This window comes from Lacerta agilis, chromosome 5, assembly GCF_009819535.1.
Source record: "Lacerta agilis isolate rLacAgi1 chromosome 5, rLacAgi1.pri, whole genome shotgun sequence".
NCBI classification, from domain to species: Eukaryota; Metazoa; Chordata; class Lepidosauria; order Squamata; family Lacertidae; genus Lacerta; species Lacerta agilis.
In genome coordinates, this window is record NC_046316.1 from 26,529,098 (window position 1) to 26,544,697 (window position 15,600).

A 15,600-nucleotide genomic window follows, 5' to 3' on the forward strand; every position below is an offset into this window, starting at 1 on the left:
TAACCCCTGCCACTGAAAGATTTACGTCACATTGCCAACACAAAGATGCAGAGAAGGCTGATACAATAAGAGCTGTGTGCTTAATATGAGACATCTAAGCAGCAGCAGCAGCTGCTACCTTATCCCCTGCTAGCAGCTGTAAGTTGGAACGACTTCAGTGGACGTCTCCATGCAGGCAGCAAGAAATCTCTTACTGGAAGGCTCTGCTGCCCATCTCCAGCCTGACATTTCTAGAAGCAACTGACCCAACCACTTACAGGGGAGATATGTGGCCAGAGCCTGGAGGGATGAAGAAGGGATAGGGTTTAATACTTTGGATGAAACTGCAGCTGAAACAAGTTTCCACAAATGTTTGAAACTCACTGAATTTTCTAGTTTTGTTGCCAGTGATTTCTTCAATTTGACATTTGAAAGTGAAATGTAAACTTGCATTTTGAATGTGATATATATGCTATAGATTTGTTGGTATCTATTTGATTGTTAGCATGTTTCTAATATGAAACAGTGACCAGCCTGTTGTGTGGAGGTTTGGTCCTTGGGTCAAAAAATGCAGTCACATCAGTCCACTCATCAGTATCAATCACTGCCTATTCAGTTCCAAACTCAAGAGAAGAGGAATCCAAGTAATTCAAACTCTTTTCCTTCAAGAAGATGGCCACAGGAGAGAATGACCTTTTAGCATGGAACTGAAAAATGGAAGAATAGTTTTCATCTTAGAATGCCTTGAGTAGCATCCAAGCACTAGATTAATTGCAGAGCTTCATCCTGGTGCCACTCACTATTGTCCACAGATATCAGATTCCCATGTCCTGGCCCAAATGGCAATGCTGCTTATTCAAAGGGTTGTCAGAATTGTGTTTTTATCTTTTGGAAATCCAGCCATTAGGCCAGATTGTGTCTTAAATTTCAACTTCAGAACGATTTGGCTTGAGACCTATTCTTAGGAAGGAGAAGGGCATCACCAGAATTTTATGAACAATTGTTAGATATGTTCATGTTAGAGATATCAAATTGCCTACGTGCAGAAATTCAGCTGTCTATCTTCAAGCAATTACCAGTTGGCAGAAAGCCCAGATCTGCTCTCTCTCTCTCTCTCGACCCTTAGCAACGACCTGTGATTGGTCAACGAGTTCCTAAAGAGTGAGCTCTGTGTGAGAGCTTGTGTGTTAGTGTTAGGTTGGTGTGGTGTAGGTGGTCAGTGTAGGTTGATGAGAGAGAGGAAAGATTTTATGTTTTGTTTCTTTTATTTGTAAAGTCTGTAAATAGTAACTTATGGATACTAGTTGCTTCAATAAATACTGTATATAGTTATCCAAGTGAGTTGCTGAGTTCCTGCGTAGTGCTGTCCAGTTAATTGCACAACAGCCAGAAGCTTCCAGAAAAGTGTGCGGTTAACTCTGCTGTGTCCAGGAATACGTTATACTCCTGACACTAAATCTTAAGAGTTCACTTATCTGGGACTGCAGACTTTTGTTTTGGAAAAACAATAGCCCTTGAGACAGGGCTGGAAGGCAGAGCCCGGACAGACAGAGCAGAAGCAGAGTCTGGAAGTATCCAGCTGACTGAATAAGAGCAAGGTTAGAATCTACCAGATCAGAATGCAGGGGTGGAGCTGGTGCGGAACCTGGTTATGGGTGGACAAAAATAAGGAAGAAGTATATCTGTCCAAAGGTGCTGTAGACAGCTATTGTATTCTCAGAAATGACCTCAGAAATGTTGCGTTGTATGGATCTTTTTCCAAGGATATTACCTACCCTTTACCCTAAGGTCCCAGGGTGGATTACATAAACACAAATACCTGTCAAAACATTGTGAAACCTTATATGCCGTGCTAATAACATCCCATATAGTATGACCACTCCTGACTGCCCACGCTTCCATTTGCTTCCTTTGCTATGTCCTTAATTCTGATCTTGTGTGATCTCTCATGCCTACTAGATGCTTAATCTTTCTTTCCAACCTGATATGACTTCTACCAACAATGCTTTGCCCACCTGCGGTACCTTCCTGTTCTAATATATGGTTTCCCACTCCTCTTGCTGCATATAATGTGCTTGTTCAGCTCTCTAGGCTGCCTTTCTCTGAAAATTCAGAGCTGTCATATGTGATAGTGACAGCGTGGGAGGATGGAGGCACAACATTGTAAACCAATTTCCATCCGGCTATAACCACACTGGTTTTGTAATCATAAAAATAATGTCACCACTGAAAATGTAAATAAAGTGTGCAATGTTAAAATGCTTAGGCCTCTTTTTTACTTTAGCACTGCAGGGAGGGTCCAGGTGTTATTGTGCACAGAAGCAAGCCCAGGATCAGAACTGAAGACAGAGACGAACAAGCGCTCCCTCATGGCTTATAACACCCAGGATGATCTTTGAAGGTACAGTGAATGGATTTTAAGACTGTGTCCAGGAATGCTGGAAACGATGTGGCTCCCAGATGACATTAGCAGCGTTCCTTGTCCCTGACTTTTCTTTGCAAACAGTGCTGAGAGTAATTGAAAACGACTCTGGTCCATTAGCTGTGAACCTCATAGCCACCATGCCTGTCTTTTGCATTATCCTGGAGTGCAGCTGTGCTCTGCCAAAACCTTACACTTTGCTGTCAGAAAAAGAAGGATCTTTGATAAAAGACTAAGTGTTTTGAGGGATAGGAAGTTTTTACTAAAAGTTGTTTTCAATTTCCTGAGCTAGCTATCCATTCCCACTTCATTCTTGGGTTCCTAGGCAGTCTGTCTTTAATGAAAGATACTCTTCTTTTCCCTTGTTTTCTGTTCACAGAGAGATAGACTGTGCCCCCAGGCAGGTTCCCTCTCAGTGGAAGACCTATGACCCATGGTTTGGAGGGGCCAGGAGTCTGATCCCGCTGCAACAGTGTTCCCAAATGCAGTACTTTTCCCAGAGGAGCAAAAGTTTGGCATTCACTTCTGTAGAAGAAAACTGCAAACCACTGAGAAGTGGGGGAGTATTTCCTACTGCACTTTTTTCTTTCCCTCTGTTCCCTCTGTTGCTGGCACAATTGCAAACTTAGTCCATGTTCTTTGTCCCTCCTCCCATCGAAGAATCAATGAAAGTGAGAGCCCGCCTTCATAGCTTGCTAATGAAGGTGGAAAGTTAGGTCTGATGTTTTGATCTGATGTTTTGATTCAGCCCTATGTTTTATATAGGGATAGCAAAATGCCTGTAAATTAGACATATTAGGGTATTATGTGTCAGAGGAAGATTTGTATTTTGCAAGGAGACCTGGGGGTGAAATCGAATTGCCGTGTGGGATCCCTGAAAGTGGGACCTGGGAAGCCAATGTCAAAGCAGGTTTCACCTTCCACTGTATTACTTTCAAGTACAACACTTTAGTGTTCCCCACTGGATGGTTGACAACCGTTCATCTGTACAGGAGAAAGCTAAAGGCTGTGTTTAAGGTAAGGATTAATCTGCACCATGTTGACGGGTGATCTCAGTAATCCCAGCTGCTGAAATTTTCATCACCTTCTGTCTGCAGAACCCCATCTTGGCTGTGGTGGAATGCTTAAAACTCGCCCACCATAGGAATACAATTCTTCCAGTATAGAATATGTCATACTGCAGGGATGGGGAGCCTGTGGCCTTGCATTAGGCCCAGCCAGTTTGGTTGGTTGTCATGGATGATGAAAGTGTGGTCCACAACTATGTTGTACCAAGTGACAGGGGGCTTCATAGTGCTGGTGAGATAGTTTATTTGTTTTCTACAACTCTCTTTTTCTCAGCAAAATGTTTTCCCCCAAAGAATCTGAAGAAGAGTACACAGATTTTACACGTGCATTTTTATTTATTACTAGTTCCTTTTCCTTTCTACTGCCTTTTTAAATCTGTGCTTCATTCTTCTGTTTCACCTTTAATTCTGTTTTAATCTTGGTGTTGTCATTCTCAGCCCACTCCCGCCTGTCCATCTTGTATTGCTTCCACCTTGTGCTTTTCCTTCATTCTGAGCACTTGATTTGTCTAATTGTGTAAGTTTTTGTATATACTGTATAACTATCATTACCCTTTAACTGCAACTTTGTTTAACAACCAAAATACCTTTGTTGGGACCACCCAAAATGTCACAGAAGTGTGACAAGCTTTGAGTTCTCCAGCACTCTTTATCAGGCAAGATAGGAGTGAGGGGGTGAGAAGTGGGGTGGGGGTGGGGAGTACAAAAATTAGGCTGATGTTGTCATGAAGTCAGTTTGCAGATAGTTCCAAGATGGAGATTGCAGTCTGAAGTCCCTCCCAGGTGCTATAGATATCAGGTTGCACACCTGGGAATCTGGGATAAAGAAGCAATAGCTGCTCCCCAACTCTGAGAAATTAAAGTCTGGCTTGTAACACACAGGTCCCTGGCTTGGCAGACAGCGGGAGTAAAGTGAAACCTGGCAGTCTTTAATTTAGCAAGGCCAGGGATTAATTTTGGATGGTGTCCTAGGTAGAAAGAGTCAATTGAAGTCAAACAGTATTATCTAGCAGTTGGAGGGGATTTAACCCTCAAAATGAAAAGTCCACATGGTGGAAAATCATCTTCCTCTGGTTGTAGGATTCTGCCTGAATGGCTAGTTTTGTATTCATCTATGCACATAAAGAGCAAAAGTAGCTGTGTTGATCCATACACACACATCCTCCAAAATTTAAAGTTGGACTATGCCTTTTTGGGGAACCTACTAAAACGTCACAAAAGCATGGCAAGCTTTTGAGCTCTCCAGAAGTCTTCATGAGGCAAGATGCTACAATAAGCAGGGAGCGAGGGAGTTGAGAAGTGGGGGAAGTGCAGAAATTAGGCTGATGTTGTCATGAAGTCAGCTTGTAGATGATTCCAAGATGGATATTGCAGATAACCTCCATCTAGGTTATGCACCTGAGATTTGGGGATAAAGAAGTAATGGCCGCTCCCTCTTTCTGATAAATTAAAGTCTTGAGCTATTATTATAAGTTATCTAATATTTAGATGTTGTTTAACATGGCTTCTACTTTCCATCATGTAAAATGAATTGATACACACAAACACACACAAATATCTCGTATACAGTACTGGTGTTTAGAAGTGTGCTTTGATACATTTTCTGAACAGATTGTCAGTACTTTGATGTTCTTCGGCATTTTCTCACTGGAGATTTTTTTATTTTTTTTTCAATTTTGCCTGTTAAAAAGTCCCACCACCCAGGATGATCAGGAAGTGAGATCATTGTGCCGCTCCAGCTGGAGAAGATGACCATCTCTGTGACCTCTGATTGCAAAGGGGTACGTTCTGGATGAAATCAAACCCAGACACCACCGGGGGGGGGGGGAATGCAAGTTCGGTTCCTGTGAAACATTGCACTTTTCCTTTGATGCAGAACAGTGAAGAAAATGGGTTTGGAATCATCTTCCCTATAATGAACCAGAATTTGGCTTTGTTCGGAGCAATGGTCCCACTTTGACTAGAGTTCTCAACCATCCATTTATTTTTATCCATTTAGTTTTTTCTGTGTTCTGGCAGGTAACCTGTAATGAATGAAAAGCCATTTAACTCTACCTTACACACAGCTCTGCTCATTACCATTCAGGATGAGCTGGTCTGTGACCGTAAAATAAATTCAATTCAATTACCATTCAGGATAAACCCTGGTTCTGTAGCTGACCAACCAGTTGTGAAGAACAATATTTTTACAATCTAAGGTTGGCATCCTCATCTTTGACTGAAAAGCAAGAAAATGAAACTTATGTTTGTGGAGAGGTGGCTTTTGTGGAAGAATGGTGGCCACCAGTGAGAACTGCCATTTTCTCCCCATAGTGCCCTTATGAGCAATGGCACAGCATGCTGTAGCATCACTTGGAGGGGCATTTAAGTGGTGATGGGGGAATGGCAGTAGACAAATGGTCACCATCAAAAGGAGTTCTGCTTATGCCTGCAGAGTGGGGGGTGGGGGTGGGGGGGGGGTAAACAAACTGAAGTTCAATCCAGATAAGACTGAGGCACTGTTAATGGGTGGTTCCATCGACTAGATAGATGGGAGGTTGCCTGCTCTTGATTGGGTCACACTTCTTCTGAAGGAGTGGGTATGTAGCTTGGGGTTACTCCTGCAACCTTGGCTGTTGCTTGAGGCTCAGGTGGCCTTGGTGGTGTGAAGTGCCTTCCACCAGCTTTGGCTGGTGGCCCAGCTGCACCACTATCTGCACAGAAATGGCCTAACTTCTGTCTATGTTCTGGTAACCTCTAGGTTAGATTACTGTGATGCATTATACAGGGGGATGACTATGAAGACAGTCTGGAAACTTCAAGTGGTACAGAATTCGGTGGTCAGGTTGCTCATTGGGGGAATGTGGTTTGGGCATATTACACTGATCCTGGCTCGACTGCGCTGGCTGCCAATAAGTTTCTGGGCCCAATTCAAAGTGCTGGTTTTGACCTTAAAAAAGTAAAGGAACCCCTGACAGTTAAGTCCAGTCGCGAACAATTCTGGGGTTGCGGTGCTCATCTCGCTTTACAGGCCAAGGGAACCAGCGTTTGTCTGCTTCCGCAGACAATTTTTCCGGGTCATGTGGCCAGCATGGCTAAGCCGCTTCTGGCAAAGCCAGAGAAGTGCACAGAAACGCCGTTTACCTTCCCGCCAGAGCGATACCTATTTATCTACTTGCACTGTGTGCTTTCGAACTGCTAGGTTGGCAGGAGCTGGGACTGAACAACAGGAGCTCACCACATCGCGGGGCCTCAAACCGCCGACCTTCCAATTGGCAAGTCCAAGCGGTGCAGTAGTTTAAACCACAGCGCCACCTGCGTCCCTGAGGGTTTTGACCTTTAAAGTCTCAAATGACTCAGGACTGCAACACCTCAAGGACTGCCTCTCCTCATATGAACTGGCTCGGACCCTGTGGTTATAATCTGAGGCTCTTCTTCATGTGCCTCATTCACGAGAGGCCCAGAGGGTGGCAACATGACTAAGTACAATTTCTGTGGTGGCTCCCTGTTTGTGGAATGCTCTCCCCAGGGAGGCTGGTCCTATAGAGCTGTTGTCTCTGGCCTGGCTTCTCAGCCTAATAGTTGCTCACTCCCAGATTGATTTGCATGACCTGAGACTCTTACTGCTGATGATATAATACTACCAGCAGCTTCAGGTCTTTCCTCTATTGAACACTTAAGTTTCCAAACAGCGGTTTATGACTACTTCCTGTTGTGCTTGTCCTTTGTGATCAGCAATGGCTAATCACTGACAGACTCCATTATTGTTGCTCCTTGCCTTACCACTGCACTGTGAGCCATTTCTGTTCTTCCACTGCCTTTTATGCTGCTTCACAGAACATCTGTTTCCAGATGTTCTTTTTGAGTCTAGTGAATACAAAGAAAGTCTTGCATTAATATATTTACAATAGCTTGAGATGTTGGCCTGCTAGTTATTGACAGCAATGGATCACCTAAACGAGCCAAGACCTCTCATTTCCCTACAAACTACAAGAAAAAAGGGATATTATTTGCACTTAAACATGGTATTTAGTGACAAAACCATGGCTCCATATGGTTAGCAAAGCAGATTGTTGTTGGCAGTACAGTGATGTTTGTTAAGAGAAACATAGATTAGTCATCTAAAGGCCATGTACACATTCACTCAGCAGCGCTACAGCTGCTACCAGAGAGGCCCATAAGAAAGCATGGTGGTGAAGGTTGTTGGGATAGAAATTGAAATGCTGGGGATCTAGGGAACAGTCAGAAGAGATTATTTATCCCATGTGTATCCTTCTCTTGCTACAAGATGCTTAGAGCTGTAAACATGAAAGGGCTTATATCTTTTCATCCTCACGACAGCCCTGAGAGATCGTAAAAAAATTACCTAATGCAGTCACTTGATTTACTTCAGGACTGACTGGAAACCATGGCCAGTCCAGCACTGCTAACTACACCTACTAGCTATTAAAGATTCATACTGGCTACAAGAGTGGTTCATTGCTCTTTGGCAACGCTCAGATATCTTGTTCTCATGTAGGATTTGGAATGAGCTGTTTGCAGGCACACTCTCTCCTCTCCTTCCTTGCTGTGATGGGTGATTGCAAACCATAGTTTATTCTTGGAGATTTATAGCTTGGACCATAGACCAGTCAGATGATAAAGACCCAGCGGTCTTTCTTCCCTTCTTTCTCCTTGCTATATATATAGAGAGAGGCATGTTGGCATGTTACCTAGAAAAAGGATGCTTGTGGATTCTGTTGACTGATTGGGATCTTGACAGACTAATGTGTGGACTAGAACAAAATAACTCTTTGGATTTTACACTTCTTTGAATTTTGTTCTCAACTCAAAAATTGGCAGACTAGAATGGACCAACCCATCTTACCCAGAAGTGATTTTTAAAATATAGATTATTAATAGGCTATTTCTCCATCAATACATGCATTTACATTTACAGATCTGTTGTGCGTAACTACCCTCCTTACCCACTTTGGCCCATGCGAATAGTCTTGGTCTTATTATTGGCAGCCGGAAACCATATGTGATTGCCATGTGCCAAACCATTGGTAGTTTAGAACCTATGCTACAGTCATACCTCGGGTTGTATTCGCTGCAGGTTGCGTTTGGCACGGGTTACGAACACACCAAACCCAGAAGTAGCAGAATGGGTAACTTCCAGGTTTGACGCTTCGCGTATGTGCAGAAGCGCTAAAACGTGCTTTGCGCATGCACAGAAGCACCGAATCGTGCTGTGCTTGCGCACAGATTCGGCTCTTCAGGTTGCAGACCTTTCAGGTTGCGAACGAGGCTCCGGAGTGGATCCCGTTCGCAACCAGAGGTACCACTGCATTTTATAGCTCCAGCTAAACCAGGAGCACAGCAAATACTTTATGCAGTGACAACTTTCTCATTTTGGAAAACCAATATTTAGAGCACAGCTGGCTAACCTAGGGTTGGTGGGAGTTGGAATACATCAACATTTGGAAGGCCACCTGGGAAACCCAGCCAGATGGGCGGGGTATAAATGATTTGGAGCATAATAATCAGCCCTCCATACTGATGAATTTCTCCATTAGAAATTAGAAATTTTGGACTAGTGAAAACCATCTGCTAGCATTGTAGCCATCTATTTATCTTTTCCCAGCTTTCAGACACAGCCATTCCCAGTCCCATTTCAGGGTCAGGAACAAACACTCCTGCCTTGCACTTCACATTTTTAGGAAGGTCCACACCATGGACCTTTCCGCGTATATCAAAGAGTCAGCGGAAGTGATCCCAAGTTCCCTGGGTGTGTGTGTGTGGAGAATGTCCCTGGAGGCACTTTATTAAAACAGGGCAGCCCTGATAATTCAAAGTATACCAGTTGGAAGAGGTCTGCAGCTAAATTAGTCCGTTTATATTGGCACAGGATTATAAGACTCCTTAATGCCTTGTGGATAAAGAAATTACCCGCCCTGCACATCTGCAGCCAAAGCTTCTCATTTGACCTAAACTAGGCTGACATGCAGCAACCCGCGTCTAGAGAAACAGCATGACATGGCCAGCAAATGAACTGATGAAAGAGAGGATGGAGGTGGCTGGAAAAAGCAGTTATAAACTCATTCAGGCATCTTGGCTGCAATACCTGTATCACAAATCAATAGTGAATTATGGAGAACTCTCTCAGGTTAGTTCTGAGGTATGAAGGCTACCCATATGGTAGCGGTTTTCCTTTGTAAACATTAAGGATAAAGTTTGGTTCAGATGTAGCCCTCACACTGGTAGATTGGGGTACTGGGTGGGGAGGAAGAATGCCAGGAACTGGCTTACTTAAGCCATGGCCATGGCTATGATGGAATATTTAAAATACTTTTATTTACCCAGGCATTTTAATATGTTGCAAATCTCAATCTCCTTTTAAGGGTCTTAGCTGCTGTTTTGTAAACGTTACTTTGCATTATGATATAAAATTTTGTTGCGTACTGCACAGAAATCCCAAAGAGGTTGAAGGGTGGCATAAATGTTTTAATATATACTTAAGTAGTGGTCTGGTTTAGGAAACGATTAGCATATTTTGGCACAATTAGTAATTGTCTGTATAGTACTGAAAATAGATGTCTGTGTGTGGTTAGCCTTCCAAGACAGGGCAGGCTGTAAGCTTAAACAAATGCATAGTACATGCTGAACACCCTATAAGTATAGAACCAGTTACCAAAATAAAACTTACTGTGACAGTTTTGGCATGCAGTAATGGTTATGTGTATACACTACAGACTTGTCAGGAGAATCTGAAATTGAATAATTTATGCTATGTATACACTATACCTTTAACACTTATTATTTCCCTCAAAGAATTCTGGGCACTGTAGTTTGTTAAAGGTTGCTGGAATTTTAAATCTGTGAGGGGTAAATGACAGTGCCCAGAATTATTGAAGGAAATAATGTGTTTCAAATGTGCTTTAAAGGTATTGTTTGAACACAACTATAGAATGAATTGTTGTAGACAAGAAGGGCAGACCTTGAACACTGTATTACCATATTAGCCTGAATATAAGCCTCACTTTCCCCCTAAATTCTGACCATGAAAAGTTAAAGGGCTGCTTATATTAGTGACCTTATGGTATATAGCCAGGAGCTTGGGGGCAAACAGCGCCAGGAGCACAGCAAAGTGGTGGGGGAACTACGCGCAGGGCAGGCACCTCTTTGCTGTGCTCCTTGCTTATATTCGGGTGTTTTTTCTTTTTTCTCCCCCCCCTCCAATTTTAAAGGTGCGACTTATATTTGGGTATGGCTTATATTCGGGCCAATACGGTACTTCAGACATTCACTTCCAAATCCCCAGTTCCATATTTTAGGGTGTCCTTGAGGTTACAATCCTAACACCATTTACCTAGGAGTATGCCCCACTGAATTCATCAGGACTTATCTCTGAGGAGGTGTGGTTAGGATTGAAGTCTTAATGTACCACAATCTGATCAGTTCAAAAACCAGCATCTGTTCCCTCTAGTGACAGGAATTAGACATCTCATACACTTATCTTCATTACTGAAGAAGGATTAGGAGTTTGCAGAGAAGTGAGATTAATTATTTGAACTGTCACTACAGAGGATTCTGTAAAGGTAACTCACATCAAAATAGCCTTTTCTGGGGATGGTACCTGAGGAACACAAACTGAGGTTATAAAGAGATGACATTCCAGAGCTAATATCCAAATTAAAAATAAATGTGTATTTGGGTTCACATGGGATATAGCCAGCATGGTGGGGCTGCGCCTCACTTGACCTCCCTCCCTCCTGCTGAGCTGATGCTGCACACCAAGACACACATGCAGCTGATGATCTTCTAACAAAAATATGCATGCTATCCCTAAAATTGACCTCATAAGTGGAGGACTGGAAGGAGTGGTCAAGGTAACACCTGTTCTTAAAAGGAATCCAAGGAGTGCCTGGAAATTACAAGCCCAGTAGCCTAATATGCGTAACAGATAAATTGATGGAAAGTGTTTTTAAAGCTAGAATTCAAGCATATAGAAGAATAAGCCTTGCTGGGGCTTCTGAATGATTTATATGAAGGGGAGTCCTGTCTTGTTAAGCTTTTTAGAATTCTTTGAGTGTGGCAACAGACTACTGGCGAATCACTGCTGGGGAGCCACCAAAGACTCCTAAATAAACAGTCAGAGAAACGGGGCCTCTTATAGATTGATAGCTGGATCAAAAACAGGATGCTGTGGGAATAAAATAGGAAGTTTTCACAATAAAGGGAAATAACCAGTGGGGTCTCTCAAGGACATGATGCTGTCTTTCTTATTTATAAATTATCTAGAATCAGGGGTGAGTGTCCAGATGATAACAAATTATTCAGATTAGCGAAAACCAGATGAGATTCTATGTAGGTCAGTCTAAAAGTAATACACATTGGAGAGGGAAACCATAATTCCATTTATACACAGATAGGATCTGAGCTGGCAGGCAAATCAGGAAAGAAACCCAGGGTGGATTCTATCAATGAAAAGAGCAGCAGTAATGCAAAAATAGCAACTCAAAATCAAATACAGTGTTTGGAGTTATAGGGAGGGAGACTGAAAGCAAAATGGTCACTATCATAATGCCTTCACATGTCCATGGGTACTGGAAAAAATATTGTTGAAAGAAGAATAGAAGTTAGAATGATCAGGAGCTTGGCGCACTTCCCTCCCTGTGAGGAAAACACCCCATTAACACCCTAAGGAGATCACAGCAGGGTACATTTATTTAAGCCCCACCCTGCATAATTGATCACAAGACGCGGCGCACACACACACCATTTGAATGGCAATCCCCATCACTTGGGGGGGGGCAGCCCCATGAAATATTATATGGGGGGGGGGCAAAGGGACCTCGGCCCCTAGGAGTTGGCTCCTATGCAAGTGAAGTATACAGAGATTCTTCTCAACCCATCTTAGGGAATTTCAGTTACTGATCCCCATGGTTTGCACCAACAGAAGTTGTCCCATATACAGCAAATAAATTCAGAATTCATCTGCATAACTTCTTGTCCTGCTTAGTTCATGGTCTGAGCCACTCAGCAGAAATTCTGAACTTTGACCATGTAACCCAATATGGTGCTCTCCAACTCCCATCAGCCTCAGTCAGCTTGGCCCACAGTCAGGGATGATGGGAGTTTTAGCCCAAACCATGTAGAGTGTACTAGTTTTGGATCCAGGTTGTTCAATCCATCCACTTGACCTACCAGCTTACCTCTTTGCTCTTCTAATCCCATTGTTCACCAATGTTTCCAAACTTTTGTTATACTCAATGAGATAAGATTTCAGAGTGGAAAAGTAACTACTCTTAATTCTCCTCCCATTTCCACCCCATGTGTTATTGCTTGAATCATTGTTCTAAGCAAATTCAAAGCTGCAACTCATGCAGAGGACAACCCCCTCTGTAGATTGATACTATGAACTCGCAAGAGCCTTTAATTCTTTATTTCATTTATTTCTTGCAACACTGTAGCAGTTTTTTTCATGATACACTTTGGGAATTACAGGATTGTGCCCATCCACAGTTCCTTATTGCAATTGCCATCTCTACTGCAATTGCCATCCTTTTTGAGAGAGAGCGGGACTAATTTACTATCCGGAGGACATATTGATATCATCGGACAGGAGCTTTCTGTGAGCTGATATCTGCACTTCCTTCTACATTTTCCATCTTGGAGGAAGAACCTCAGTGTGGAACCTGGACAAGAAAACAAATTGTTAGGGACCAGAATAGATTGCCATAGAACACTGCCAGGCACCCCAATCTATTGTGCCTTTTCATGGATTGCAATTGTATATTTTTCTAAAGCTACTTCAGGAGCTGATCATGACTAAAAAATGGGGTGTAACTGAATAAACAAATGAAGATTAATATATTGCATAACAATGTTAACTGAGCTGGATCCATAGAACCTTTTTTTAAAAAAAATCAAAGCACCACAAAGTTCAGAAGAAATCTACACAACGTTCTTCAAAAATTAATGCACTTATTCCTTGCACCTCATCATGTGTTAGAAAGACTCAGATATATATATGAAAAGCTGTTGAAAGAAGATATCTGTTAATAGGAGCATGTTTGCAAAGCATACCAAAGGTACAACATTCATTCGAGCTGTTAAATGACAAGGAACCCATTAGAAGAAATTAAGAAAGGATTTCCTGTCAAGCAGACACTAAAATCTCATTTTAGAAAACAAGTGGCTTGCGAAAGGGATATGGCTGTTCAAAGAATAAACACCGTGTGCTCTTGGGTCCTTCAAAGGTTTATTTGACGGAAGGGTAACAGATCTCTCTCGCTCTCTTCAACTGGGTCCCAAAAGGTCCATTTCTTCAAAACACTCTGAAACTGAGCTCAGGCTGGAGACAAATATGAGTTTCCTTTGCCAGCAATTTCCAGCACAGACTGCACGCAAAATGTTCATTTAAACTGTGTAAATGACAGGCAAAGAGTCAGAAGGGAGCTCCATTTGAGAGGCCAATTTTCAGCATGTGTTTTAGTAAGCACGCTTCACAGTAGCCTCGGGCTGCTTTCTTTCAGTGTGTCTATATGAGGTAGACTGACCCCAAACCGTGGTGCCTACTGGGACATTCACAAAGAAGGCACACATCCATTAAGGATCTGTGGAGTCGTTGTCTTTCAGAATATGGGCTATTGACTTCAAAAAGTTATTTCAAACTGTCTACCTTTAGGGAACCTTTTTCACATCATCAGCAAACAAATTATTGCATGTCGGCAGAGCATCTTGCACCATGCTCTAGGGTACACAATCAGTTCATTTGGGATGCTTGTCTGGCCTGATCTGTCAGTTAACTGGAATAAAACAGTTGCATTGTTCTGCCAATCCAGTATCCTGGACACTCCACAGGACCCACTTCTAACACCTGCCCTACTGCCCTGGACACTATTTACGCAAATTTATTCGCATAAATCAGGACATGGTAGGTGGGTCTAAGAGCCTGCTGCCATTTTAATTTTACCCAGTGTCACAAGCATAGTGGGCATTTTGGGAAATTAAAATGGTGTCTGGTTCCTAGATCCAGATACCTGGCCCTAATCAGAGTACTGCTGTCATTCACCATCACCAGCTGGTAAGCTTACTAGGCAAGCCTGTTGCTGTGGGAGGGTGCTACTCAGAGGGTACTTTGCCAAGGGCCTCCTCAAACCTGGAGCTAGCTTTACCACACTGCTACCTCTTGTTAAGAGGCCATGTTTGTATGCTGCACTAAACTATGCTTTGTTTGTTTATCTGATCTCTATACAACCCTTCCTCCCAATCAATAGCCCAGGGCGGTGTACAACATAATCAAAATACCATTACAAAAAAATCCAGACAGAAATTGGGACATTTAATTCATGAAGGACCAGGTGAATACAGTAGTCTTTAGCAGGCCTCTAAATGTCTACAGTGAGGGGAACAGCCATATTTCTTCAGGGAAGGAATCCTAAAGTCTTGGTGCCATCACCGAAAAGGCCCTGTCTTCTCTAATTACACCATAACAATGTAGCAGCATGTAGCATCAGCTATATCTTCTGAATCTTCTTCAAGAGTAGTCCCATATAATGCACACTGTACCAGCTCGAACATGAGGTTATCAGAGCATGCATTATTGAGGCCAAGTTAGCCAGATCAAGGAACAGCTATAGCTGGCACACTAACTGAAGTTGGGCATAAGCGCTATCTGGTGTTTCAATCAACATGGAAAACCAGCAAAGGGTTTTCAACCAACATGGAATGCTTGGGTAGTTGTGGCACATAACATTTGTTAGTCTTCTCATGTGCCACAATACTTTTTGTTGTTTAAATTTAGGAAGAGTTAGCATTCACCAATCCATCCTTTCTTTTGGATGGTTCCAGTCTACTATTGGCTCCTGGCTATGCCTTTGAATGAGCTAGCAGTTCTTCTGGAGTAGATTATTTCCATTTCTCAATGTTGCCATGGTAACCTGCAACCAGCAAGCCAAGACCTTCCTCCTTCCACATACACGATTCTTCTTTCCCACCCAGCTCACCTTACTTCACCTTATGGAACTGCCTCCCAGATAAAAACCTGGATTTTGTCTTTATGGCTCCATAACTTGCCTTAGGTTGTAGCTGACTAAAGTTATAATACTCCATTGACTCAACCTGGCCACTTGCCTGTACCAGAGCTCGCTGAGTTCCTGCCTGTTG

General features: G+C 42.7%; 1 protein-coding gene across 2 annotated transcripts in view; it reads left to right on the plus strand.

Annotated features, from left to right (window-relative positions):
- The window catches only part of COL13A1 (collagen type XIII alpha 1 chain), a 170,638-nt gene that overhangs the window by 11,784 nt on the left and 143,254 nt on the right, over window positions 1-15,600 (plus strand). Inside the window, exon 2 of one of the 2 annotated variants that reach the window (XM_033149061.1) lies at window positions 2,264-2,380. The exons of the other annotated variant lie outside the window; for it this stretch is intronic. The gene's annotated coding sequence lies outside the window, so the exon portion shown is untranslated. The remainder of the gene's footprint in view (window positions 1-2,263; window positions 2,381-15,600) is intronic. 2 annotated transcript variants of the gene reach the window in all.